The following is a 22,324-nucleotide window of genomic DNA, read 5'->3' as shown; positions in this document are numbered from 1 at the left end:
GACAGACCTCATACTATGCTACACTAGCTGGTATAATAAATTAAGGAGTGAGCCAGGAGTATACAGGTGACAGAAGCCGCTTAAACATCTGTCTTGTTAGATGCTTGAGGAAATGGGGAAACCTTTAAAATTCCTTCTAAGAAAATTGAGGAGCAAAGAGAGGCCAGATTACATGTGTATTTTCCAGCAGGGTAAGCTGGACCATTCCCATCTACTGGTGGTCCAGGAACATCTATTAGGCTGAAAGAGAAATATTACTATCTATTATCTACAGTGTTACTGAGGAGCCAACAGCATCCCAGCTGAATCAGGGCTGAACAGAACTGCATCAGCGACCCACAGTCGCCAAGTCTCACAGTCAACATCTAAACCTGTAAGAGGACTTCAATATTAACTGCACTGTTCTGCTACCCATGGTAGTAGGACTCATGAGAAGGACCACTGGACTTTTTCTGGGAATAGTTGTTGGAATATAATGTACCAGAGACATTGTAAATAATGTGGTTGCCATTTATTGCCTCGTATCTGTCTTTTGCCACATTGTATTTGTTTACCTTAAAAAGACTTACATTTAGTAAACAGTTGGATCAGAACAGGGACTGGCTTATTGAGAGCGTGGAATATGTGGAGAGGGAGATTATGAAGCTGATTACAGACTCCCAGATTCCAGTCCCGGTTCAGGTCCCAAACTAATAATGGTGGTATACCACATAAATACAGAAATAACATACGAACAAATTAAAGTTTCTGTAGAAGGGTTACTCAGATTCAAGGGACACAGTATGCAACTGCCTATCAAATACCAACCAACCCCCTAGTACAAACATTTCAGTAAATAAAATTAGCTTCACAAACATTAAATACCACTATAAAAGAAGGTGAAAGGATATGGGAAGGGTTTCCATGCCTCTTGGAAGCTGCTTTGATAGTTATTTGCAGTAAATGTCAGGCCACATCTGATTTTCTAAACTTTCCTGTCCCCTCAATGTAGCTATTTGGGCTGAGACTTACAAAAAGTCCAGCAGTACCTGTCAACACTCAAAGCTGTCAGGTCCAGGACTGAACCATCTCCTCCCAATCCCGAAGGAGCAGAACTAATATAACAGTTACCTCCACTCGCAAAATAAATCTCTGATCTGAGAAACTCCACATGAATTGAAAGGAGGGCCATCAAAGGAATAGCTTCATGAAAAATGTCAGTGCCAAAATAAACAAGAAAAGTTCCTCATCATGGAGGTGATTGTGCCAGGTTTCTCTCATCTGACTAACAAGAAATAAACATTTTAATGACCACCTAAGGAGTCAAAACTCTTTGCTTTCTATTCACCGAGTTAATATAAATTTTTCCATTAGGGGTGGGGAATGTTACATTAAGAGTTCAAGGAACAGTGTAAAAGAGATGTAGAATTACAAACTGAAGAAAACACTAGAACATAAATTACTGTAGCCAATCTAACTACAGGTTCCAAACAAAACTGCAGAGAAATAAAGATTAATTAAAATAAAAAAAAAAAAAAAAAGAGAGAGAGAAGCTAAGCCAACACTTGTTTTGACTAGTCTTCAGGGGCTGAAACCCATCAGGTTAGGGCAGAACAAGCTGGGGTAGGTGGTTTTAGCTCCTGAAAGTTAGCCAAAATATGTATTAGGTTATTCCAATAAAAATATATTATTTTATATTCTATATTTTTGTTTTGATTGTCTATTTATTATATCTATACATTCAAGTGGACTAACACAGCAACAACTCTACTTTATCTAAGGTAACAATGCAAGAATCCTGCTCACAGGCTTGTTAAATATACTCCTTACTAGCCTTGTGAGCACCATTCCACTGGAAATCAGCTGTGATTGAGCAGTTGTTTTTAGAAAAGATGTCACGAGGCAGCTCCCTGCCACCAGACTGAAAAGGGGAGTGTGTAATATCAGTTTTCTGGGATTTGTGCAAGGAGAGATAGGCAACTTCCCTTATTTCTGAGGCAGATAGTTAAACCATAAAAACATATTACAACCTAAAAATTAATTAACTAATTAATTCCAAAGACAAAAGAAAACAGCATTCAACCTAGGAAAACCAAGACTAGAGATTCCTGCATGTGAATTGAGACAGCTAAAAAGAGATAGATGCAGAGGTGGGAGAGGCAAGATTGGAAAATCCAAGAAACCAAGGCAGTTTCAGGCGTTAGGTTCTTATTTTAGTTGAAAGTTATGCAGCTCTTGCATAAGAAGACCATAAAGCCAGAGCCCATGCCCATGTGTAACATAATCGTGTTATGAAAATGATTTAAAGCAGGGATGTCAAAGGTATCTGGCCACAGGGACAATTTATATCAAACACACTTGGTTGTTCACCCTTCTCTGCAGCAGTGCTGCACTGGTCCCATCCATAGTTCTTAAAAGCTTGGCAGTAGGGTTGCCACCCAACTAGTATTTAACCTGCTTGGTCACTCTGATTAAGGATGCCTGATGGATTTATAAATCGCTATTCCAAATCACCAGTCTCCCCAGCAGTAGACAATCGTCCCTCCCAATGTCTCCAACTCATATGAAAAACCATTCTCTGCCCTGTTCCCCAGAGCTTACAAAAAAACTCTCTGTCCTTAATCACTATCACCACACCATCCCATGTGTGAACTCTCTCTCTCTCTATTTGTCTCAATTTGGGAGATTTAACACTGGAAGAACATACATAAAAACGGAGGCGTGTCAGAGAAAGGTTACTAAAATGGCACAGGATCAGCATCAGAACACCCCGCAGGTCTTCATCCCTCATGAAGCAGCCCAACCCTGGTCATGACCGCAGCAACACTAGACTATGAAGGAGCATGAGCCAGGGACTGTGCTAATGCCCACTACAAGGTTATATGGAAGACAGTGAATAAGAGTATGTTACTTCATTTCCTGACCCATGCTCTTTCATGCACTGCATCAAAGGTTTCCACCACTACAGTTGGGACTGGGACAGACCTGCTTCATGAGAGAAGGCTCAGGGGGAGGCAAGACATTCTAGGAAGGAAGGTATAGCAGACTTTGGCTGGCTACTAAAAAAAAGAATCCCAGGGAGCATGTTTGACACCTCTGATGTTAGAGATCAATAGAGGAAAAGAAAATTGAAGACTACAAGTGTCTTTGACTTGGTCAACCCCAATTATTGCTATATATCCTGCATGAATTTGGAATTCAAGACAGGGTTCTCAGTTGGCTTGGGGGTTATTTTTAGAGACAAGATCTTATATAGTCAAAATGAAAAGAGAACTATCTAAGCCCAGAGAGGGGGAGCTCATTGTGTCCCTCAAGGCATATCTCTCTCTCCCATCCTATTCAACATTTTGATGTAGTCTTTAGGGGTAGTTCTAGAGAAGAACAATATTTAATCGTATGTTTATGCTGATGACATTACTGTTTTCCTTCCACTTCCTAAAACTGAACGTGATACTCAATTGAAATGATGATATTACCTGGAATTAACAGAAAATTGGGATACTTCTCATAAATTGAAATTGAATGAAACCAAGATAAAATTTGATATTTCCATGAGGCTAAAACAGTATTCTTCACATAATTGATGTTTTCTCTGAGTCTACAACAGCCATTTATAAAAATGTATATAAATATAAGTGTATATATAAATATAAATTTGTCATCTACTTGGTTTTAAAATGTTTATAAATATGTGTATTTTATTAAAAATGTTGCATCTTATACCTGGTTCTGTATATTGCCTAATATGAGACTTAATCTGATATTTCTGGGAATATGTAGGATTTGACTTAATTCCTAGGTAGGAACCCCTTTTCTTATATATTATTTTATCTATGTGCATAAAATATTTTCAAAGTATTTTGTATATTATATATGTTTTTAAATATGTTTTAGATTTTCATTTATATGTTTTAGATTTTCACTTTGCATTTTCTGTACTCTTTAGACCCCTGATGCAGGCCGGTAGGGCCGAAACACGAGTCGTGTCGGTTCTCCTTTACTGCTTTTGAATTTTAAAGTTTGTTGAAATAAAAAAGTTTGTTGGACACCATCTGTTAGAGGATTCCTTTTTTTTCTCTCCACTGTTTTTTCCTGGTAAACTTCTTAAAAACCAGGAAGGGACACTTGGGAAATTTCCTTTTTTGGGCAATCCTGGTTTGAAGGATTTTTAACTCCAGACTTAGAGTTACAACAGTGGTCTCATATTTGATTTGTTTTCAGAAATTATCCTAAAGAAACATCTGCCACAGTTTGGATTTGACAGAGCAAGAGACGAAAACAAACTCAGCATGCTCGGTAGGCCAGCGGTCACTTATATGATCTGTATTTGAAGAGTTGGATGACAAAACTGGAAAGAGTGGAGAAATTGTGAAATGCACGCTATGCAAAATTAATGTTAAACATAGCAGTGGCACCCGTACTCTTTGGCAGAATGTTGAAAGACATCATAAAGTGAAATTTGTTGATCTGCAAGCTGAAGACACTTCTAAGAAATCCGTTAAGTCTGACTCCTCAGTAGCCAACTCTAAAGCATCAGCAGCCTTTTCCAAAGCCCGGATTTCATTCTTTTTCAACAAGCCACTGCCACAAGCACATAAGAAACAAATTGACACTGCCCTCATGTATTTTATTGTTAGAGATATGCAACAGTTTAGTGTTACAAATGAAGGTTTTTTTGGCCTATTCTCTGGCTCTCAATGGATGTTATGCTGTGCCTTCGTGACAAACTTTAGATAGAATGATCGAAGTTAAATAGGAAGATATGTCCACCTACATTTTGAGTCGGCTTCAAAGTCTGAGATATGTAAGCCTTACCACAGACCTCTGGACCAGCAGAACCATGGCGGCTTATATTACAATTATGTCACATGGCATAGATGACGACTTTCATGCAATGAATGTTGTGCTGGATATGCAGTACATGCCAGAGAGACATACAGGTGACAATATAGCAGAAGCTGTGGACAGCGCAGTGAAGAAATGGCACTTAGAAGGCAAAGTTTTTGCAGTTGTTACCGATAATGCTGCGTCAATGAAAAAAGATGTTGGGAAACTTATTCAAAAGGAATCTGTAACACTCACTGTTGCTGCTTTGGACACACTCTGCAGTTATATATAGAAGATGGGCTAAGGTCTCTCAAGCAATCTATGATGTCATCAATAAATTCTATGATATCGTCAGCGCTTTCCATCACAGTACTATACTCACTGAAAGCTTGAAAACTGCTCAAGAGATGCTGGGAATGCCAGTGAAGAAACTGATTGGTGATGTGAAAACATGTTGGAACAGTACTTGCGTTATGTTGCGAAGTGCAGTTGAATTAAAGCAACCCATTGGTTTAGCTTTAAGCAGCAGCAATAAAAGAACAAAGAAAGCTGCACCTGCCGTATGTGACTATGATCTTGCCCACAAATTCGTTGATGTTTTGCAGGCTTTTGAAGAAGCCACAACAAGTGCATCTGGAGAACAGTATGTTACTGGGTCTGTCATTCATCCACTGGTTGAACACCTTATTAATTCAATCGATACAACATACAGGGAAGAATCAGAAGAGACAGGAGAGTAAATTGATATCGAAGATACAGAATCAGCTAACTTGAAAGTAATCTCTCGCTTGAAAGAAGAGCTGAAGAAAAGTTTATTGCACAGATTTCAAGATATATTATTTGATAATTTATATAGATTAAGCAGCTTCCTTGATCCCTGATTCAAATCAACCTATGGTGAAGTATCACATATCATTGCAGTTGCAACTCAAGAGATTGTAAAAATGCAAATCACTGATGTACTATTGCCAGTGAGCAAAAGCACAGCCATGGAGATTGCTCACACATTATCGGCTGTTCCAGAACTTGGAACACAGGATATGGATAAGCCTCGACAGAAATGCAGTTTCTGGGAAACAGTGAAATATACCAATGTTTCAGCTAAGAAACTTGCAGCCCTTCTGCATATTCTCACAGCCTTCTCCGGGGTGACTCCTGGGTCCATCCCGATCCTCCCAGGGCCCTCGCTCCAGGTACCTTTAGGCTAAGATCAGGTGACCTTCAGGGGGAGGAATGCTGGCTTCGGCCTAACCCCTGGTAAGCCTTTCCTTGGCTGAGAGGTACCCAGCTCTCCCACCAGCTGCCTCCTGTGGAGGACTTGCAGCTCATATGCATATCCTCACAGCCTTTTCCGGGGTGACTCCCAGGTCTACTCCGATCCACTCAGGGCCTTCACTCAAGGTGCCCAGTGCTCCCACCAGGTGCTGTGGAGGACTTGCAGTCCTTCTGCATATCCTCACAGCCTTCGCCGGAGTGACTCCCAGGGTCTTCGCTTCCAGGTGCCAAAAGTATTTTCTCTATACATTTTATATTTTCTCCCAGTTACTACGTATGGCTCCAGTACACTTTCTCTTCTTGGTACTGCCCCCTCCTAATCTGTTTCCCCATCTAAAACCACTGTACACTGCAGGAACACATTGCCCACCCTCTGCTTTCATCATCTCACCATATCTTTTGTCCTCTCCCTTCTTCTCAGCTCTCAACCTTCAACATTTCCTTCCTTCCATTCAACCATCTCCATTCTATCTGAGTACATCTCACATTCATCGCTGTTGTCATGCCTCTTCTACTCTTCTCCATACTCTCTTGCTCCTTCTCCTGCTCTTTGCTGGGGACATCAATCCCAATTCTGGTCCTCCACATCAGCTCTCATCCTATTCGTGCAGGTCATACCCTGATGTCTCCAATCTAATTTCTGTTCCTCCCCTCCCCTTCTTCCCTGCCTTTCTCGTGTGCTCTGTGGAATGCCAGCTCAGTCTGTAACAAACTTTCCTGCATCCACGACCTCTTTCTCTCTTGTACTCTCCATTTGTTTGCCCTAACAAACTTGGCTTTGCCCTGAAGATTCTGCTTCAGTCGCGGCCCTGTGCCATGGAGGTTATCTTTTCTCCCATATTCCTCAACCGGTTGGCTGTGGAAGTGGTGTCGGACTACTACTTTCACTCTCCTGTAGATTTCAACCTCTTCTTCCACCTCAGTCTCACTGCTTTTCTTCCTCCGGTCCACTCCATCCGTCTATTCACTCCTCTGCCTCTCCGAGTAGCAGTCATTTATCGACCCCCCTGATAAGTTCCTTTCTTCCTTTCTCACTGAGTTTAACACCTGGCTTTCCTTCTTTCTTGAATCTTCAGCTCCTTCCCTCATTCTTAGGGATTTTAACATTCATGCTAATGATCCCTCTGACTCTTATGCTTCTCAGTTTCTTGCTTTAACATCCTCTTTCTATCTTCAACTGTGCTCCACTACCCCCACTCACCAGAATGGTCACTGTCTTAATCTTATTTTCTTCTCAAACTGCTCACTCTCCAGTTTCTGTGCCTCAGCTCTTCCCCTCTCTGACCATCATCTGATAACTTTCACATTTAAACACCCTTCTCCCCAATCCCGTCCAATCTCAACCAACACATTTAGGAATCTTCAGGCTATTGACCCTTATACTCTGTCCTCCAGTGTTTCAAATCTCTTCTCAACCATTATGTTATCCAAGTCTGTCAATGAGGCTGTCTCTTCCTATAATACTATTCTCTCAACTGCTCTGGATACTCTCACTCCTCCCATTCCCCGTTCTGTAAGGAGTACCAAACTCCAGCCTTGGCTGACCTTTAGAATCCGCTATCTACGTTCCTGTGCCCGCTCTGCCGAACGCCTTTGGCTGAAATCCCATGACCATGCTGACTTCATACATTTCAAATTCTTGCTGACCTCCTTCTAGTCTGCTCTTTTACTTGACAAACAGGACTACTACATCCAGTTGACAAATTCTCATGGCTCAAACCCTCGACATCTTTTCCCCACTGAACTCTCTCCTCAAAGTGCCTTCACCTCCAACTCCCCCTTCATTTTCTCCCCAGACTCTGGCTGAGTACTTTTATGATAAGGTTCACAAGATTAAACTTGAATTCTCAACCAAGTCACCTCCACCTCTCCTTCCCTCTAACCCCTGCCTCCTTTTCTTCCTTTTCTGAAATCACTGAAGAGGAAACTGCACATCTTCTTTCCTCTTCAAAACTAACTACCTGTTCCTCTGATCCTATTCCCATCCATCTACTTAGCACTATCTCTCCTACCATCATCCCTTTTATTTGTCATATCCTCAACCTTTCACTTTCCACTGCGACTGTTCCTGATACCTTCAAACATGCCGTAGTCACACCACTCCTTAAAACAACCTTCAATGGACCCTACCTGTCCTTTCAACTATTGCCCCATCTCCCTCCTCCCTTTCCTATCCAAGATACTTGAACATGCTGTTCACCGCCGTTGTCTTGACTTTCTTTCATCTCAAGCTATTCTTGATCCACTTCAATCTGGCTTTCACCCTCTTCATTCAACTGAAACAGCACTTGCTAAGGTCTCCAATGACCTGTTCCTGGCCAGATCCAAAGGACTCTATTCTATCCTCATCCTTCTCGATCTATCTGCTGCTTTTGACACAGTTGATCCCAGCCTAGTCCTTGATATGTTGTCCTCACTTGGATTTCAGGGTTCTGTTCTTTCCTGGTTTTCTTATCTCTCCCATTGTACTTTTAGTGTATACTCTGGTGGATCCTCCTCCACTTCTATCCCACTATCAGTTGGTGTACCTCAGGGATCTGTCCTGGGACCTCTTCTGTTCTCCAGGGAGAGATGCTGGACTGGCAGGGGAAAGGACAAATGATAGAACTGCAAACTTAACAAAACAAAAACAACAAAAAAAAACCCTGAAACAAAAGAAGAAAAAAAAAAAGCCAACAAATGATGTGCCAGGCCTGGAGATTCACTGAATCCTTTGAAGGTCCTGATTGTACACTACTGGTAATGAAAAACTGTCTATCTGCATATTGTTAAGTGGAGTGTGGTTTGCCACATATTCATGGTATCTTCCTCTCTTCCTGTCTAGTCACGATTGAATGAAGTCCTCTTTCCTATTTTAAAATGGAAGAGTTTCTTCCTGTCTTTTGTGTTTTATGTTTTTAATTTATTGTAGACTGCTGTGATCTTTGTTTAGATATTATAGTATATAAAGCTCTTTTAATAAACAAACAAAGGGCACTAGGGCTCATCAAAACGCTTACTACAAAGCACATTAAAGTGTTTTGTGATAAGTAACTTGTTTGCGGTGGTATTTAATTTTTTTTGTATTTATTTTCTGAAGGGGGTTTTTCAGGGGCCAAGAATTGTATGGACGTACTATCCAGCAAATGTGCTCCAATTACCACGTTAGCTGGTTAGCACGTCCGTAATGTGGGAGCTCTTAGTGCCTCCTAAATAGGAGGCAATAAGTTCTCCCCTGTCAATTTTTTTCCGGTTACACATACTAATGCTAACATTAGGGCACGAAATACAAAACAATGGGACTAAACTAATAAGGTTACTCTTAATGTCTACTCACAATATTAATAAACATAACGTACTCAGCGCGTAGTTAGACTCTGGAACTCATTGCTTGAGAAGGTAGTGACAGCAGCTGGCCTTGCTGAGTTTAAAGGGGGTCTGGATAGATTCCTGAAGGAAAAGTCCATTGATCATTATTACATTTGGGGGTTTTGCAGGTTCTTGTGGCCTGGATTGGCCGTTGTCGGAGACGGAGTGCTGGGCTTGATGGACCTTGGGTCTTTTCCCAGCGTGGCGGTGCTTATGTACCATTTCCACTTAACATTCACTAAATACAAAACTTCAACAATATAAATTCTGAAAATTTTTCAGAGTATGATATGTGCTCAGTTCACCAGTGTAATTATCATCTATGTTGTGAAAAAGTGAAAACTGGCTTTGGAACTATCACTACATATTAAGTGTTATATGCAAATGAACAGAGTGCGGACAACCCACCGAACTCTAATAAGCTGGCGCTGTAAGGATTGAACCCAAAGGTTCTGTTAACCCCCAATTAACAAGTATAAATGCAAAGAACATTCAAATTTGGCAACTTATTGAATGATAAATCAAGTAAATAAGTCCCATAACAGCAAACAGCACCCAAACTAGATAAAGTAAAAATGGTCCACTTATCGGTTGCAAACACACTTGTCCGGTGAAGCTGTAGCTAATGTCCCAAAAAACTTAATGTGCCAAACCCAGCTGACAAATTCTAAAAGTAGTCCAAAATCACAGCCAGCTTTTATTTAATTTCACTCATGGTTCCATTTTAGTACATTTGTATAGTGTCATAATATGTGAGTTCGTTAGTGGTGTCGGCAAATATGAGCTTTTGGCGCCTTTTTACAAATGTTGGAAATATAAGATTTTGGCATTTTTTTAAATGAATGCTAAGAGAGACGGAATATACACAGCTCACCATATTATAGTAGAATATGTTATAAGTATTTATTGTTTTGAGCCGAGTATTTGGCAGGTACTTTCATTTAATATATGAACCTGTGAGTGGTGTCAGCTAGTATGAGATTTTGGCATTTTTAATAATCGCTAGCGGCGCTAGGGGGCAGTTTTTATGAACTGCAGCTCCCATGAGAGTGAAATGGTATCGCAAAGCTCACTATATTATAGTTGGATGTGACAATTGAGTTATAAGCATTCATGTTTAGAAGTAACACACTTGTAGGGCAATTTTTAAAAGAAATTTCTAGTATGGCTCAAGACTATTTATATTTTGTGAAGTCAGTAGATTTAGTCTATATTTCCGTGACTGAAATTTTAATTTAATATTTTACTATTTCACTTGTTCATAAAGGAGGTGTCTCTGTTTTGTGCATCAGACTTTTTTTTAACCAGAATTGTTTAAGAATAACTTATTGGTGAGTTTGGAATAATCACAACAGTTATTTCTTTATAACCCCTATTCTTCAAGATAGCTCTACAATCACCTTGACAGTTTTCTGTTCACAAAAATCACTTTTGATAAGCACCATGACACTTTTTTTGCTTACACAATCAACTTCTGATGGACATTTCTCTCAACAATACTAGAAGCAATATGTATCTTCTCTCGGTTCATAACTATTAGTTGCTCTTTGCATCATCACAACACTTTTAGATACGTACACAAAATTATTTAGAAGCACATTTCTAATGTAATTTATATAAACTATCAATATGCATATTCACCTTAAATATACAATTAATATACATGTTCACATTATCTACGTGTATTTTTCAAGGGTTCCATTTATTTCTTCCTTTTTGCTGATATGTCTGATTTCTAGAGCGCTACTAGGGTTACGCAGCGCTGTACAATTTAACAAAGAGAGACAGTCCCTGCTCAAAGAGCTTACAATCTAATAGACAAGTGAACGGTCGATGCAGACCTCTGATGCAGGGCGCTGTGTGCCGAAACACAGCGCATGTCAGGTCATTAACACAACATTGGTGTTCAAGCTACATGATTAAAAGGATCTGTGTCCCTATTTTGAATGCTTTTAGTGCTTTTTTTCTGCTGTTTTGGACTTTATTTTTATTAACATTAGGGGATGACCTGAAAGAGAAATAATGCTATCAGCAACTTTCTCAAATTTTAAAAGTTAAATCTTCAACACATGGGGAAAGTATGTAGAGCATGGCACATGGAATTCATTTCAGTCCCTCCATGTCTGTGTAGCTGTGTTGCCTCCATGTCTTGACTTAGAAGACAGAGGAATGGGACTTTTTGGGGTAGTCATTTTTGGGGATGGGGCAGGTAGGAAGTAGTTCTGGGAATGGAGGATAGTTGGGGAAGTTTTGAGTACAAAGAAGGAGCCAGCTGAGGGGGTAACATGTTTCACTGTGTGATACAGAAGCTGAAACTGCTTCTACCATTAAACTGCATTGAGCCATTTTTGGGGAGCTTATTTTTCTGGAACCCTCAAGTCCAATCTGGGCCCTTTTTTTTAAACTCTGTGTCTTTTCACCAGCTTTCCCCCCTGATAGATTTCACCCTATTCCATTGGAATTTTTGAAGAATTATTTTGCCCCCCCCCCCCCCCCGGACAGAAATTTTCAATCCCTTATGCATATTTCTTTCCAATATGCAGTGGGTTGGAAAGGACACACACAGAGAATGCTTGGGCAGACAGAATACCTTCGACCAGAGATTTCCACAAATCCTAAATGATGTAAATGTCTGAATATCAGTGGCAAATGCTTATACAGACAGGGTTAGCTTAACTTGCTGTTTAATACAATGTCCCTGGAAATCTGGTACGAACCGAAAGTGACGAAAGAAACAGAAAACAAGTCCAGGCACATTGTTTGGAAACCATGTTCAGCCTGTGGAATGGTGTACAATGCGGCTCTGTTATGGGGGAAAAACACTATGTTTATTCATTGACTGGTTGAGGGAGTAATATAATTAAAGAAACTCAACTCTGCTGAATTAAATTTTGCAGAAAAATCCAATAAAGGGCTAAGCAGCCTTTTTACTGAAGTGCATGAGGTAGTTAACATACGCATTAGCATTCGCTGGTAGTGCACAACGCTGACAATTTGCCACGCTGAAAGCATAGTGTGCTGATTCGCTCTCATTAACCGCATGTTGTGTTAAGGGCAGAAGTAGGTGGAGAATAAGTGCAGACTGCACATTGCGGTTAGTGCAAGTACTTACGGTGCACGGTCACTTGGTAAGTGCACCTGTATTAACTGTACATCTCCTTAAGAGGGGTGGTAAGTGCATCAGTGCAAGTAATCTTAACATGAAGTAAATAACTTTTCTGTGCCGAGACTAGAGACATGCTGGGCACATCCCCGACAGTTACCACTCAGCCTTTACACTAGGAGTGGCCTAGTGGTTAGGGTGGTGGACTTTGGTCCTGGGGAACTGAGGAACTGAGTCCGATTCCCACTTCAGGCACAGGCAGCTCCTTGTGACTCTGGTCAAGTCACTTAACTCCCCATTGCCCCATGTAAGCCGCATTGAGCCTGCCATGAGTGGGAAAGCGCGGGGTACAAATGTAACAAAAATAAAATAGATACTATCGGAGATTCTACATGGAATGTTGCTACTATTGGAGATTCTACATGGAATGTTGCTAGTGTTGGAGATTCTGTTGCTACTATTGGAGATTCTACATGGAATGTTGCTACTATTGGAAATTCTACATGGAATGTTGCTAGTATTGGAGATTCTACATGGAATGTTGCTACTATTGAGATTCTGTTGCTACTACTGGAGATTCTACATGGAATGTTGCTATTCCACTAGCAACATTCCATGTAGAAGGCTGCACAGGCTTCTGTTTCTGTGAGTCTGATGTCCTGCACGTATGTGCAGGACGTCAGACTCACAGAAGCAGAAGCCTGCGCGGCCACATTGGTGATCTGCAAGGGCCGACTTCTACATGGAATGTTGCTAGTGGAATAGCAACATTCCATGTAGAATCTCAAATAGTAGCAACAGTGGAGGAGTGGCCTAGTGGTTAGGGTGGTGGACTTTGGTCCTGAGGAACCAAGTTCAATTCCCACTTCACACACAGGCAGCTCCTTGTGACTCTGGGCAAGTCACTTAACCTCCCCATTGCCCCATGTAAGCCGCATTGAGCCTGCCATGAGTGGGAAAGCGCAGGGTACAAATGTAACAAAAATAAAATAGATACTATTGGAGATTCTACATGGAATGTTGCTACTATTGGAGATTCTACATGGAATGTTGCTAGTGTTGGAGATTCTGTTGCTACTATTGGAGATTCTACATGGAATGTTGCTACTATTGGAAATTCTACATGGAATGTTGCTAGTATTGGAGATTCTACATGGAATGTTGCTACTATTGAGATTCTGTTGCTACTACTGGAGATTCTACATGGAATGTTGCTATTCCACTAGCAGCATTCCATGTAGAAGGCTGCACAGGCTTCTGTTTCTGTGAGTCTGATGTCCTGCACGTATGTGCAGGACGTCAGACTCACAGAAGCAGAAGCCTGCGCGGCCACATTGGTGATCTGCAAGGGCCGACTTCTACATGGAATGTTGCTAGTGGAATAGCAACATTCCATGTAGAATCTCAAATAGTAGCAACAGTGGAGGAGTGGCCTAGTGGTTAGGGTGGTGGACTTTGGTCCTGAGGAACTGAGTTCAATTCCCACTTCAGGCACAGGCAGCTCCTTGTGACTCTGGGCAAGTCACTTAACCTCCCCATTGCCCCATGTAAGCCGCATTGAGCCTGCCATGAGTGGGAAAGCGCGGGGTACAAATGTAACAAAAAATATTAAAGCAAAGTACTTACTGCACTTCAGCAAAAGGGCTTCAAGTTTTCTTTTAAATAAGATAAAACTGCAAAAAAGTAGAGAATGACATGGGGACAAAGTTTGTCCCTGTCCCTACAAACTCAGTCTGACCCTATCCACACAAGTCACGAACAGTTATGATTTTATACTTAAATCTTATTGAAGTATAAAAAGGAAGAATATTCTGTACAAGTGTGGCTTATAAATCACAAACAGTAATACAGAACAAGGATCAACAAAACCCCGTCTCCCTCCTCCCTTCCCATTCACAAACATCCCCTCCACTATCGGAAAAAGTGAATAAGCCAAATTACTACAGAATGCTACATAGAAAATTCATGCTAACAGAATACCTGGATCACACACACACAGAACACAAATGCCAAATACAGAATAGCTGACCAAAAATGATAAACATAAATTAACCCCAAATCCCAAGAAGCCACACTTAGCATGTAGTAGAACACCAAAGAAACAGAAATAGATGCATTTCTTTCTATACTGTAAAAAAATATAAAGATCACACATGACAGGGATGGTATTAGGGAAGTGCAACTAGGACAACTGCTCCCTGGCCAGAGAAAGCCTGCTGGAAGCTAAAGAAGACACAGCCTGATAGCTGGCTTTGGGGGACCCCTCACAAATTTCTGTCCTAGGTCCCAGCCATGTCTAACACTAGCTCTGGCAGGATACACGTTTAGATTCGACATATCCTAAACCACAAAATAGAAAATAATTTTTTTCTACCTTTTGTTGTCTGGTCAATTTATTTTTCAAATCATGTTGTGTCCCAGGATCTGGTTTCTGTTTCTCTCTGTCTTCTCTTAACTCACCAGGGTCTCCTGCCTATTTGACATAGTAACAAAGTAGATGACGGCAGAAAAAGACCTGCACGGTCCATCCAGTCTGCCCAACAAGATAAACTCATATGTGCTACTTTTTGTGTATACCTTGATTTCTACCTGTCCTCTTCAGGGCACAGACCGTCTAAGTCTGCCCAGCACTATCCCTGCCTTCCAACCACCAGCCCCGCCTCCCACCACCGGCTCTGACATTTCTTCTTTCTCCATACTCACCATCCATCTTCCACCTCTGTGTCCCTCTCTTTCCCCACGTTCAGCATCTTCCTTCTGTGTCCCCTATACGTCCCTGTCTAGCATCTCAGCTGTGCCCATCTCCCTTCTGTTTCTGTATACTTGTATCCAGTTCCTCCCCTCTCTTCCTCCCCCACACCAATGTGTCCTTCTCCTCTCCGACCCCACCTCATCCAGTTTCTCTCCCTCTTCCCAGCATCAGGCTCATCTGCCCTCTCTTTCTCCCTTCCACTGTATGTTCAGTACTTGACTCCCTCTTCCTTCATCTCCTTGGTTCAGCATCTCTTTTTCCATTCCCTCCCCCTCTTGCAGGTCAGCACCTCTCTCCCTTCCCTCCAGCTGCAGCCCCAGCCCCCCCCCCCCCGGGTCCAACACATCTCTCCCTTCCCTCCAACCCCCCTCCCATGAGTCCAGCACATTGTCTCCCCTCCCCCAGGTGCCTCTACCTTACTGAGCTGACTGACAGTAATTCCTACAGGTCTGGGGGTTTTCCCTCTGCCGGGCCCTGCCTTCTGATACAGCTTCCTGTTTCACATGTTTATTATGTGTTATTTTGTACTCCGCTTTGGATAAAAGCAGAATATAAATTAAAAAATTAAATGAAGGCCCCAGAGCCCCTATAGGAATCACTGTAGCAGCTCAATACAGTAGAGGCACTGCAGCAGGAGAGGGGTGGGCGTGAAGGGATGGGAGCAAGGCTTTTTACTATTCCTGTGGAGTGGTAAAACATTTTGCTCCTGCATCCAAGATAATTCTCTGAAGTTTTTTTGGTTACTGCGGGTCCCCATCCTCGTTTCATTCTCAACAAACCAGACCAGCACACTAACACTGCAACAATGATCAAGATTCCCCATACACTAATCAAAATTGTTTGCATGCAGTAACGAACGTAACAATGAAAATCTTGAAAAAAACAGTGCTAAATAATGTATCACTAAATTAACTGAAAATGCAAAATAATATAAACAAAAATGACAGGTGTAAATCAAGAAAATAATCAAAGAAAGTTAACAGTCTGGTAATCAGTTGTGTATAGCAAATATTTTGAACATTATAGAAGCACACAATTGCTGTACACAAATTACCAACATAGCTTTATGGTAAACAAGCTTTCTAGGAAAAGTTATGAAAAAGAATTGCTTCTGTGGCATATACACCAGACAGCCGGTGTTAAAAGCATTTATATGAAATTAAAATTGATAAGATGAATTTTGTTCTTACCTGCTAATTTACTTTCCTGAATTCCTGCTACAGCAATCTCCCCCCCCCCCCCAAAAAAAAGATCCTCTCTCGTATCTCAGTATGAAAGGCTGATTCCTAGTGGTAGTACTGCGAGATTACTGTTAGAGATCACGGCTGCCATTTTTCAACCAGAGTCGGCAAGCGCAGGAGTGTTTGGGGTTTGTTCCTGCCCAGACTTCCACAAGACCACCACAGATGCTCAAGCAGGCCAGCAGGAGGGGACTACTCAGATGTGGACAGGGCTGTTTCTGTTGAGGGGTCCAAACTTGATGAGGGGAGATGGATTCTGTAAAATGAGTTTATCTTGTTGGGCAGACTGGATGGACCGTAAAGGTCTTTATCTGCAGTCATTTACTTTTTATTTTTTATATGCTTTAATTATATTGCACAAGTAATAACTAGTTACATGCAACACAGGGAAACAATACCATTTCAATATGTCCTCACATACGAAGGAAAAAAAATAAACTTTAACATCATTTCGTTTCATATTTAACCCTTCCTTAGACCACAAACTTGGGGAGTGACCAATTCACTCAAGGAAATCAAAGTAGTGTACAATAAACAAGAAAGGCTGTATAGAAATTGTGATGGGCGGGCTGAGCCTATTTACCAGTTGTTAATTCCCCTGAAACCCTCTTCAGGTCTATGAAAGCCCTAAGCTGATCCGGTAGAAAAAAAAAACGTACTTAATTCCCAAATATCTCATTATACATTTAATAAGGGTAAGCTAAGAAAAAAGTAGCTCCCAAAGATTTTGTTTCTTCTCTCACATCTAAGAATCTTTTCCGTTTATCTTAGAGTAGATCTAGTGACGTCTGGGAACATCCATAGTTTTTGACCACAAAATGTTTGGTTAACATTCTTGAAGAACACTTCAAAATGGCATTAAAGTCCTGTTCAAATACGAATGATACCAATAATGTGGCCCTTTTTGTTAATGAATCCTCTAAAATCAAGGAAATATTTCTTAAATCATCTAATTTGTCCTCTTCCTGAGCCTGTTCCATTTCTTCTTGAGAACCTGCTTGTCCCTTCTTCTTTTCCGGAAGAAAAAAATAACTTATTTATAAGAGGAATATTTTGAGCTGAAATTTTCAAGTTTTCAATTAGGTAATTTTTGAATAGTTCTAAAGGAAGAATTCCAACAGGTCTTGGGAAATTTAATATCCTCATATTAATTAGATTGTAAGCTCTGTCAAGCAGGGACTGTCTCTTCATGTTCAAGTGTACAGCGCTGCGTACGTCTAGTAGCGCTTTAGAAATTATAAGTAAGCAAATTATCTTTCATAACAGCTAAAACATTGTCCTTAATAGTAACGACATCAGTTTGATATTTTTGTACCTGGTCATTGAAGTCTTGCTTTAATTTATCCATCGATTTGGAGAGCTGCTCTACCGTTGAAACTAGTGTTGTTGTTTCCTGAGTAGATTTAGTAACAGAAGAGTTTAGTCTCTCAATTGCCTGCCAGAGGGCATCAAGAGTAACCACCACGGGAGGGTTCAATACACCCTTCTTATCCAAGGTCTCAACTACCACAACTGGTTGTTCTGATGAGCAGCCATTACCACAGGACCCAATTCCAGCGCTTTACGTGTTCTTGGGACCCGTCGTCTTCACCCACGACCCAGCGGGACATGGTGGTTTCTCGGCTTCGGGGGAGATAATGTTGTTTCATGGTCTAGGGGTGTCAAGGTTCCTCCCTTGGCACACACAGCTGTCGAGGGTTTGCTGCTACGGGGAAGACGTAAGGGATGGCAATGGTAAGGTCCTCACAATCCCTTTTCTTTTAGTATGAGGCATAGCGGCAAGAGAAATCAATTCAGGAATCTACAGCAAACCGTCCTAAACAGCCTCACTCCTCTCTGCATGTTGGTGCCATCTTGGTCACACACCCCTATCTGTCGTCATTTACTATGTTACTATAATTCAGAGAAGGATTCAGGCCGCAACCTGGATGTTATGTAGGTGCTGGACAATATTCAGTGATGGCACCCACATAGCTAAGCAACCAAAGGAAGCATAGCCTATTGTAAAGTCCAATCTTTTTGCTTAGCTATGTGAACACAGACATTGAATAATTGCCACCACCCATATAATCCCCAACTCCACTGTTGGACGTGGCTAGTTAGTGCTGCTTAATATCAACAACTGGCCCTTTCAACATGGTTTAAACAGGCAAAAGCCTCTCCTAACTGGTTAAACCCTTTTCAAAATTTGGCCCCTAATGATCACATTCAGGGCTAATAATAGTAGGTTTCTAGAAGACGCCCAGATATAGTAAAAGCAGTTATCTTAGCAGGGTTTAAAAAGGTTTGGATGGCTTCCTACAGGAAAAGTTCATAGACCATTATTAAAATGGACTTGGGGAAAATCTACTACTTATTTCTAGGATAAGCAGCATAAAATGTATTGTACTTTTTTGGGATCTTGCCAGGTACTTGTGACCTGGATTGGTCACTGTTGGAAACATGATGCTGGGCTTGATGGACCTTCGGTCTGTCCCAGTATAGCAATACTTATGTACTTAAGCATGACCCCTGTCTCTGGATCATCTCTGCAATAAGATGTAAAACAGTGGAATGAGCCCTGGGTAGTTGCAAATAAAAACTTATGGTACCAGTTTTTGTGCATTAAGCAAAGCAGAAAAAACAAAACTGAGAAGACGAACATAAGAACAAAAAAGTAGCCATATTGGGTCAGACCAATGGTCCATCTAGTCCAGTATCTTGTTTTCCAAACAGTGGCCAAGCCAGGTAACAAGTACCTGGCAGAAACCCAAATCATGGCAACACTGCATACTACAAATCCCAGGGCAAGCAGTTGCTTCCCATGTTTGTCTCAATAGCAGACTATGGACTTTTCCTCAGATACGCTAACCACTGTTACCACCTCCTCCAGTAAAGAGTTCCAGAGCTTAACTATTCATTGAGTGAAAAAATATTTCCTCCTATTTGTTTTAAAAGTACTTCCATATAACTTCCTCGAGTGTCCCCTAGTCTTTGTACTTTTAGAACGAGTAAAAACATTGTGATTTACTTCTACTCATTCTACACCACTCGGGATTTTGTAGACCTCAATCATATCTCCCCATATCCATCTCTTTTCCAAGCTGAAGAGCCCTAACCTCTTTAGCCTTTTCTCAAACCAGAGGAGTTCCATCCCCTTTATCATTTTGGTCGCTCTTCTTTGAACCTTTTCTAATTCCGCTATATCTTTTTTGAGATACAGCAACCAGAACTCAATGCAATACTCAAGGTGCGGATGCACCATGGAGCGATACAAAGGAATTATAGCATTTTTGGTCTTACATAGTAACATAGTAGATGACGGCAGAAAAAGACCTGCATGGTCCATCCAGTCTGCCCAAGACAAACTCATATGTGTATACCTTACCTTGAATTTGTACCTGTCCTTTTCAGGGCACAGACCATATAAGTCTGCCCAGCAGTATTTCCCGCCTCCCAACCACCAGTCCTGCCTCCCATCACCGGCTCTGGTACAGACCGTATAAGTCTGCCCTCCCCTATCCTCGCCTCCCAACCACCACCCCCTCTTCCCCCCAACTGCTCTGCCACCCAATTTCAGCTAAGCTTCTGAGGATCCATTCCTTCTGCACAGGATTCCTCTATGCATATCCCACGTATGTTTGAACTCCGTTACCGTTTTCATCTCCACCACCTCCCGCGGGAGGGCATTCCAAGTGTCCACCACCCTCCGTGAAAAAATACTTATTCACCATCCCTTTCCTAATAATTCCTAGCATCCCATTTGCTTTTTTGGCAGAGCAGAAGATTTCAGTGTATACTCTACGACGACACCCACATCTTTTTCTTGAGTGCTGACTCCCAAGGTGGACCCTAGCATCAGGTAACCATGATTCGGATTATTCTTTCCAATGTGCATCACCTTGCATTTGTCCACCTTAAATTTCATCTGCCATATGGATGCCCAGTCTTCCAATTTCCTAAGGTCTTCCTGCAATATTTCATAGTCTGCATGTGTTTTAACCACCTGGCCTCTTTTACTTCACCTTTTAACCATGCTGGCTGACGTTTTCTCTTCTTTCCACCTTTGCAAATATGTGGAATGCATCTGGACTGGGCTTCCAAGATGGTATTTATGAATATCATCCACACCTGATTTAGCGTCCTAACCTTTGCAGCCAATCCTTTTAGTTTCTTTTTAACCATTTTCCTCATTTTATTATAGTTGCCCTTTCAAAAATTAAATGCAGCTACAGTAGATTTCCTTTGTGGGTTCATCCCAGATAGTAGCTCAAACTTGATCATGTTATGATTACTGTTTCCCAGAAGACCCAACACTGCCACCTCTTGCACTATGCCCTGCATGCCTCCAAGGACCAGATCCAAAATGGTTCCCCCTCGTCGGTTCCTGGACCGGTTGCTCCAAGAAGCAGTCGTTTATTACATCTAGAAATTTTATCTCCCTGGCACTCCCTGATGTAACATTTATCCAGTCAATATCGGGGTAATTGAAATCACCCATTATTATAGCGTTGCCTAATTTTCCAGCTTTCCTAATCTCTGTAAACATTTCTTCATCCGTCTCTTCGTTATGTCCCGGTGGATGGTAGTACAGCCCTACAAGAATACTCCTTCCCTTTACACATGGAATTTCTATCCATAATGATTCCACGTTGCTATCTGTGTCATGTGGAATGTTTATTTTGACTCAATTCCCTCTAACACATAGCGCAACCCCCCCCCCCCCCAATTTTATCCTATCATTGCAATACAATTTGTACCCTGTTAACACAGTGTCCCACTGATTGTCCTCTTTGCACCAAGTATCTGAGATGCCTATTATATCTACCTCATATATTCTAACTCTCTCATCTTATTTTTTAAGCTTCTAGCATTTGTATACAGGTACTTCAAATTGTGTTTTTTCCTTTGATTTACAAGCTGCTTAGAATCTGAAGGGGATAATGTGCATCCTTTATCCTGCTCCCTCATTAAGCACACCTGGCTTACTTTCAGCATTGTTGAAATCTCTCTACTGGGATTCCCTAAATGTCCTCAGGCCTCGGTTGTTACTCTCAGTCCCGAGAAACGGAGACACCTCCTTGCCCTTCTGTGTGTTTGGTGGTGGCCTTGAAAAAAACAGATGTGGCTAACTTTGGATCCCTAATAAAGAAAAGCATGTTCCTGTTACTGGTTTAATTGACAGGTCAGCTAGTTCAGTGGCTGGAGGATTGGCCCTTGACCAGGAAGAAGAAGAATCGTAAGAATCACTGCACTTGCAGCAGATTCCATAGTTCTCTGGAAAACTGCAAGTAACAACACTGGAGACCCTATTGCAGGTTATTTATATGAGGACATCTTTAATCAATTTCAAACTCCAACTGCTCAGTTTTCAAAACTGAGATTACAAGCTTCTCACTCTGTTTAACTTACTAAGCAAGATTTTAAAAATTACAAGACGAGATTTCACGAGTATCTAAATTGGAGACGCTAGATATAGCAGTATTGAAAGAATTTGGTAATAAATAGAAAGCTGGAAGCAGTAGAATTACGAAGTTAAAAAAAACTTAAGGTTTATTAATTTTCCAAAGCAGATGAACGTGTCTCCTATAATATGTTGAATAGAGATATGAAAAAGATACTGAAATTGACTTTTCCACCTACACTGATCCATGTATATTATGTTTCTTCTACATTTGGAACAATTGTTAGTAATGAAGATCAGGTATCTTTGTTAGAACTCTAAGACATAGTAACATAGTAGATGACGGCAGAAAAAGACCTTCACGGTCCACCCAGTCTGCCCAACAAGATAAACTCACAAGTGCCATTTTTTGTGTA

The 22,324-nt window shown here is 41.2% G+C and overlaps 1 protein-coding gene across 4 annotated transcripts in view; it reads right to left on the bottom strand.

Annotated features, from left to right (window-relative positions):
* The window catches only part of ANAPC10 (anaphase promoting complex subunit 10), a 157,082-nt gene that overhangs the window by 11,303 nt on the left and 123,455 nt on the right, over positions 1-22,324 (bottom strand). The window lies entirely within an intron of this gene.

This window comes from Microcaecilia unicolor, chromosome 2 (genome assembly GCF_901765095.1).
Source record: "Microcaecilia unicolor chromosome 2, aMicUni1.1, whole genome shotgun sequence".
Classification (NCBI taxonomy): domain Eukaryota; kingdom Metazoa; phylum Chordata; class Amphibia; order Gymnophiona; family Siphonopidae; genus Microcaecilia; species Microcaecilia unicolor.
The sequence above is the reverse complement of the archived record's forward strand: the minus strand, read 5'-3'. Positions and strand labels throughout refer to the sequence as shown.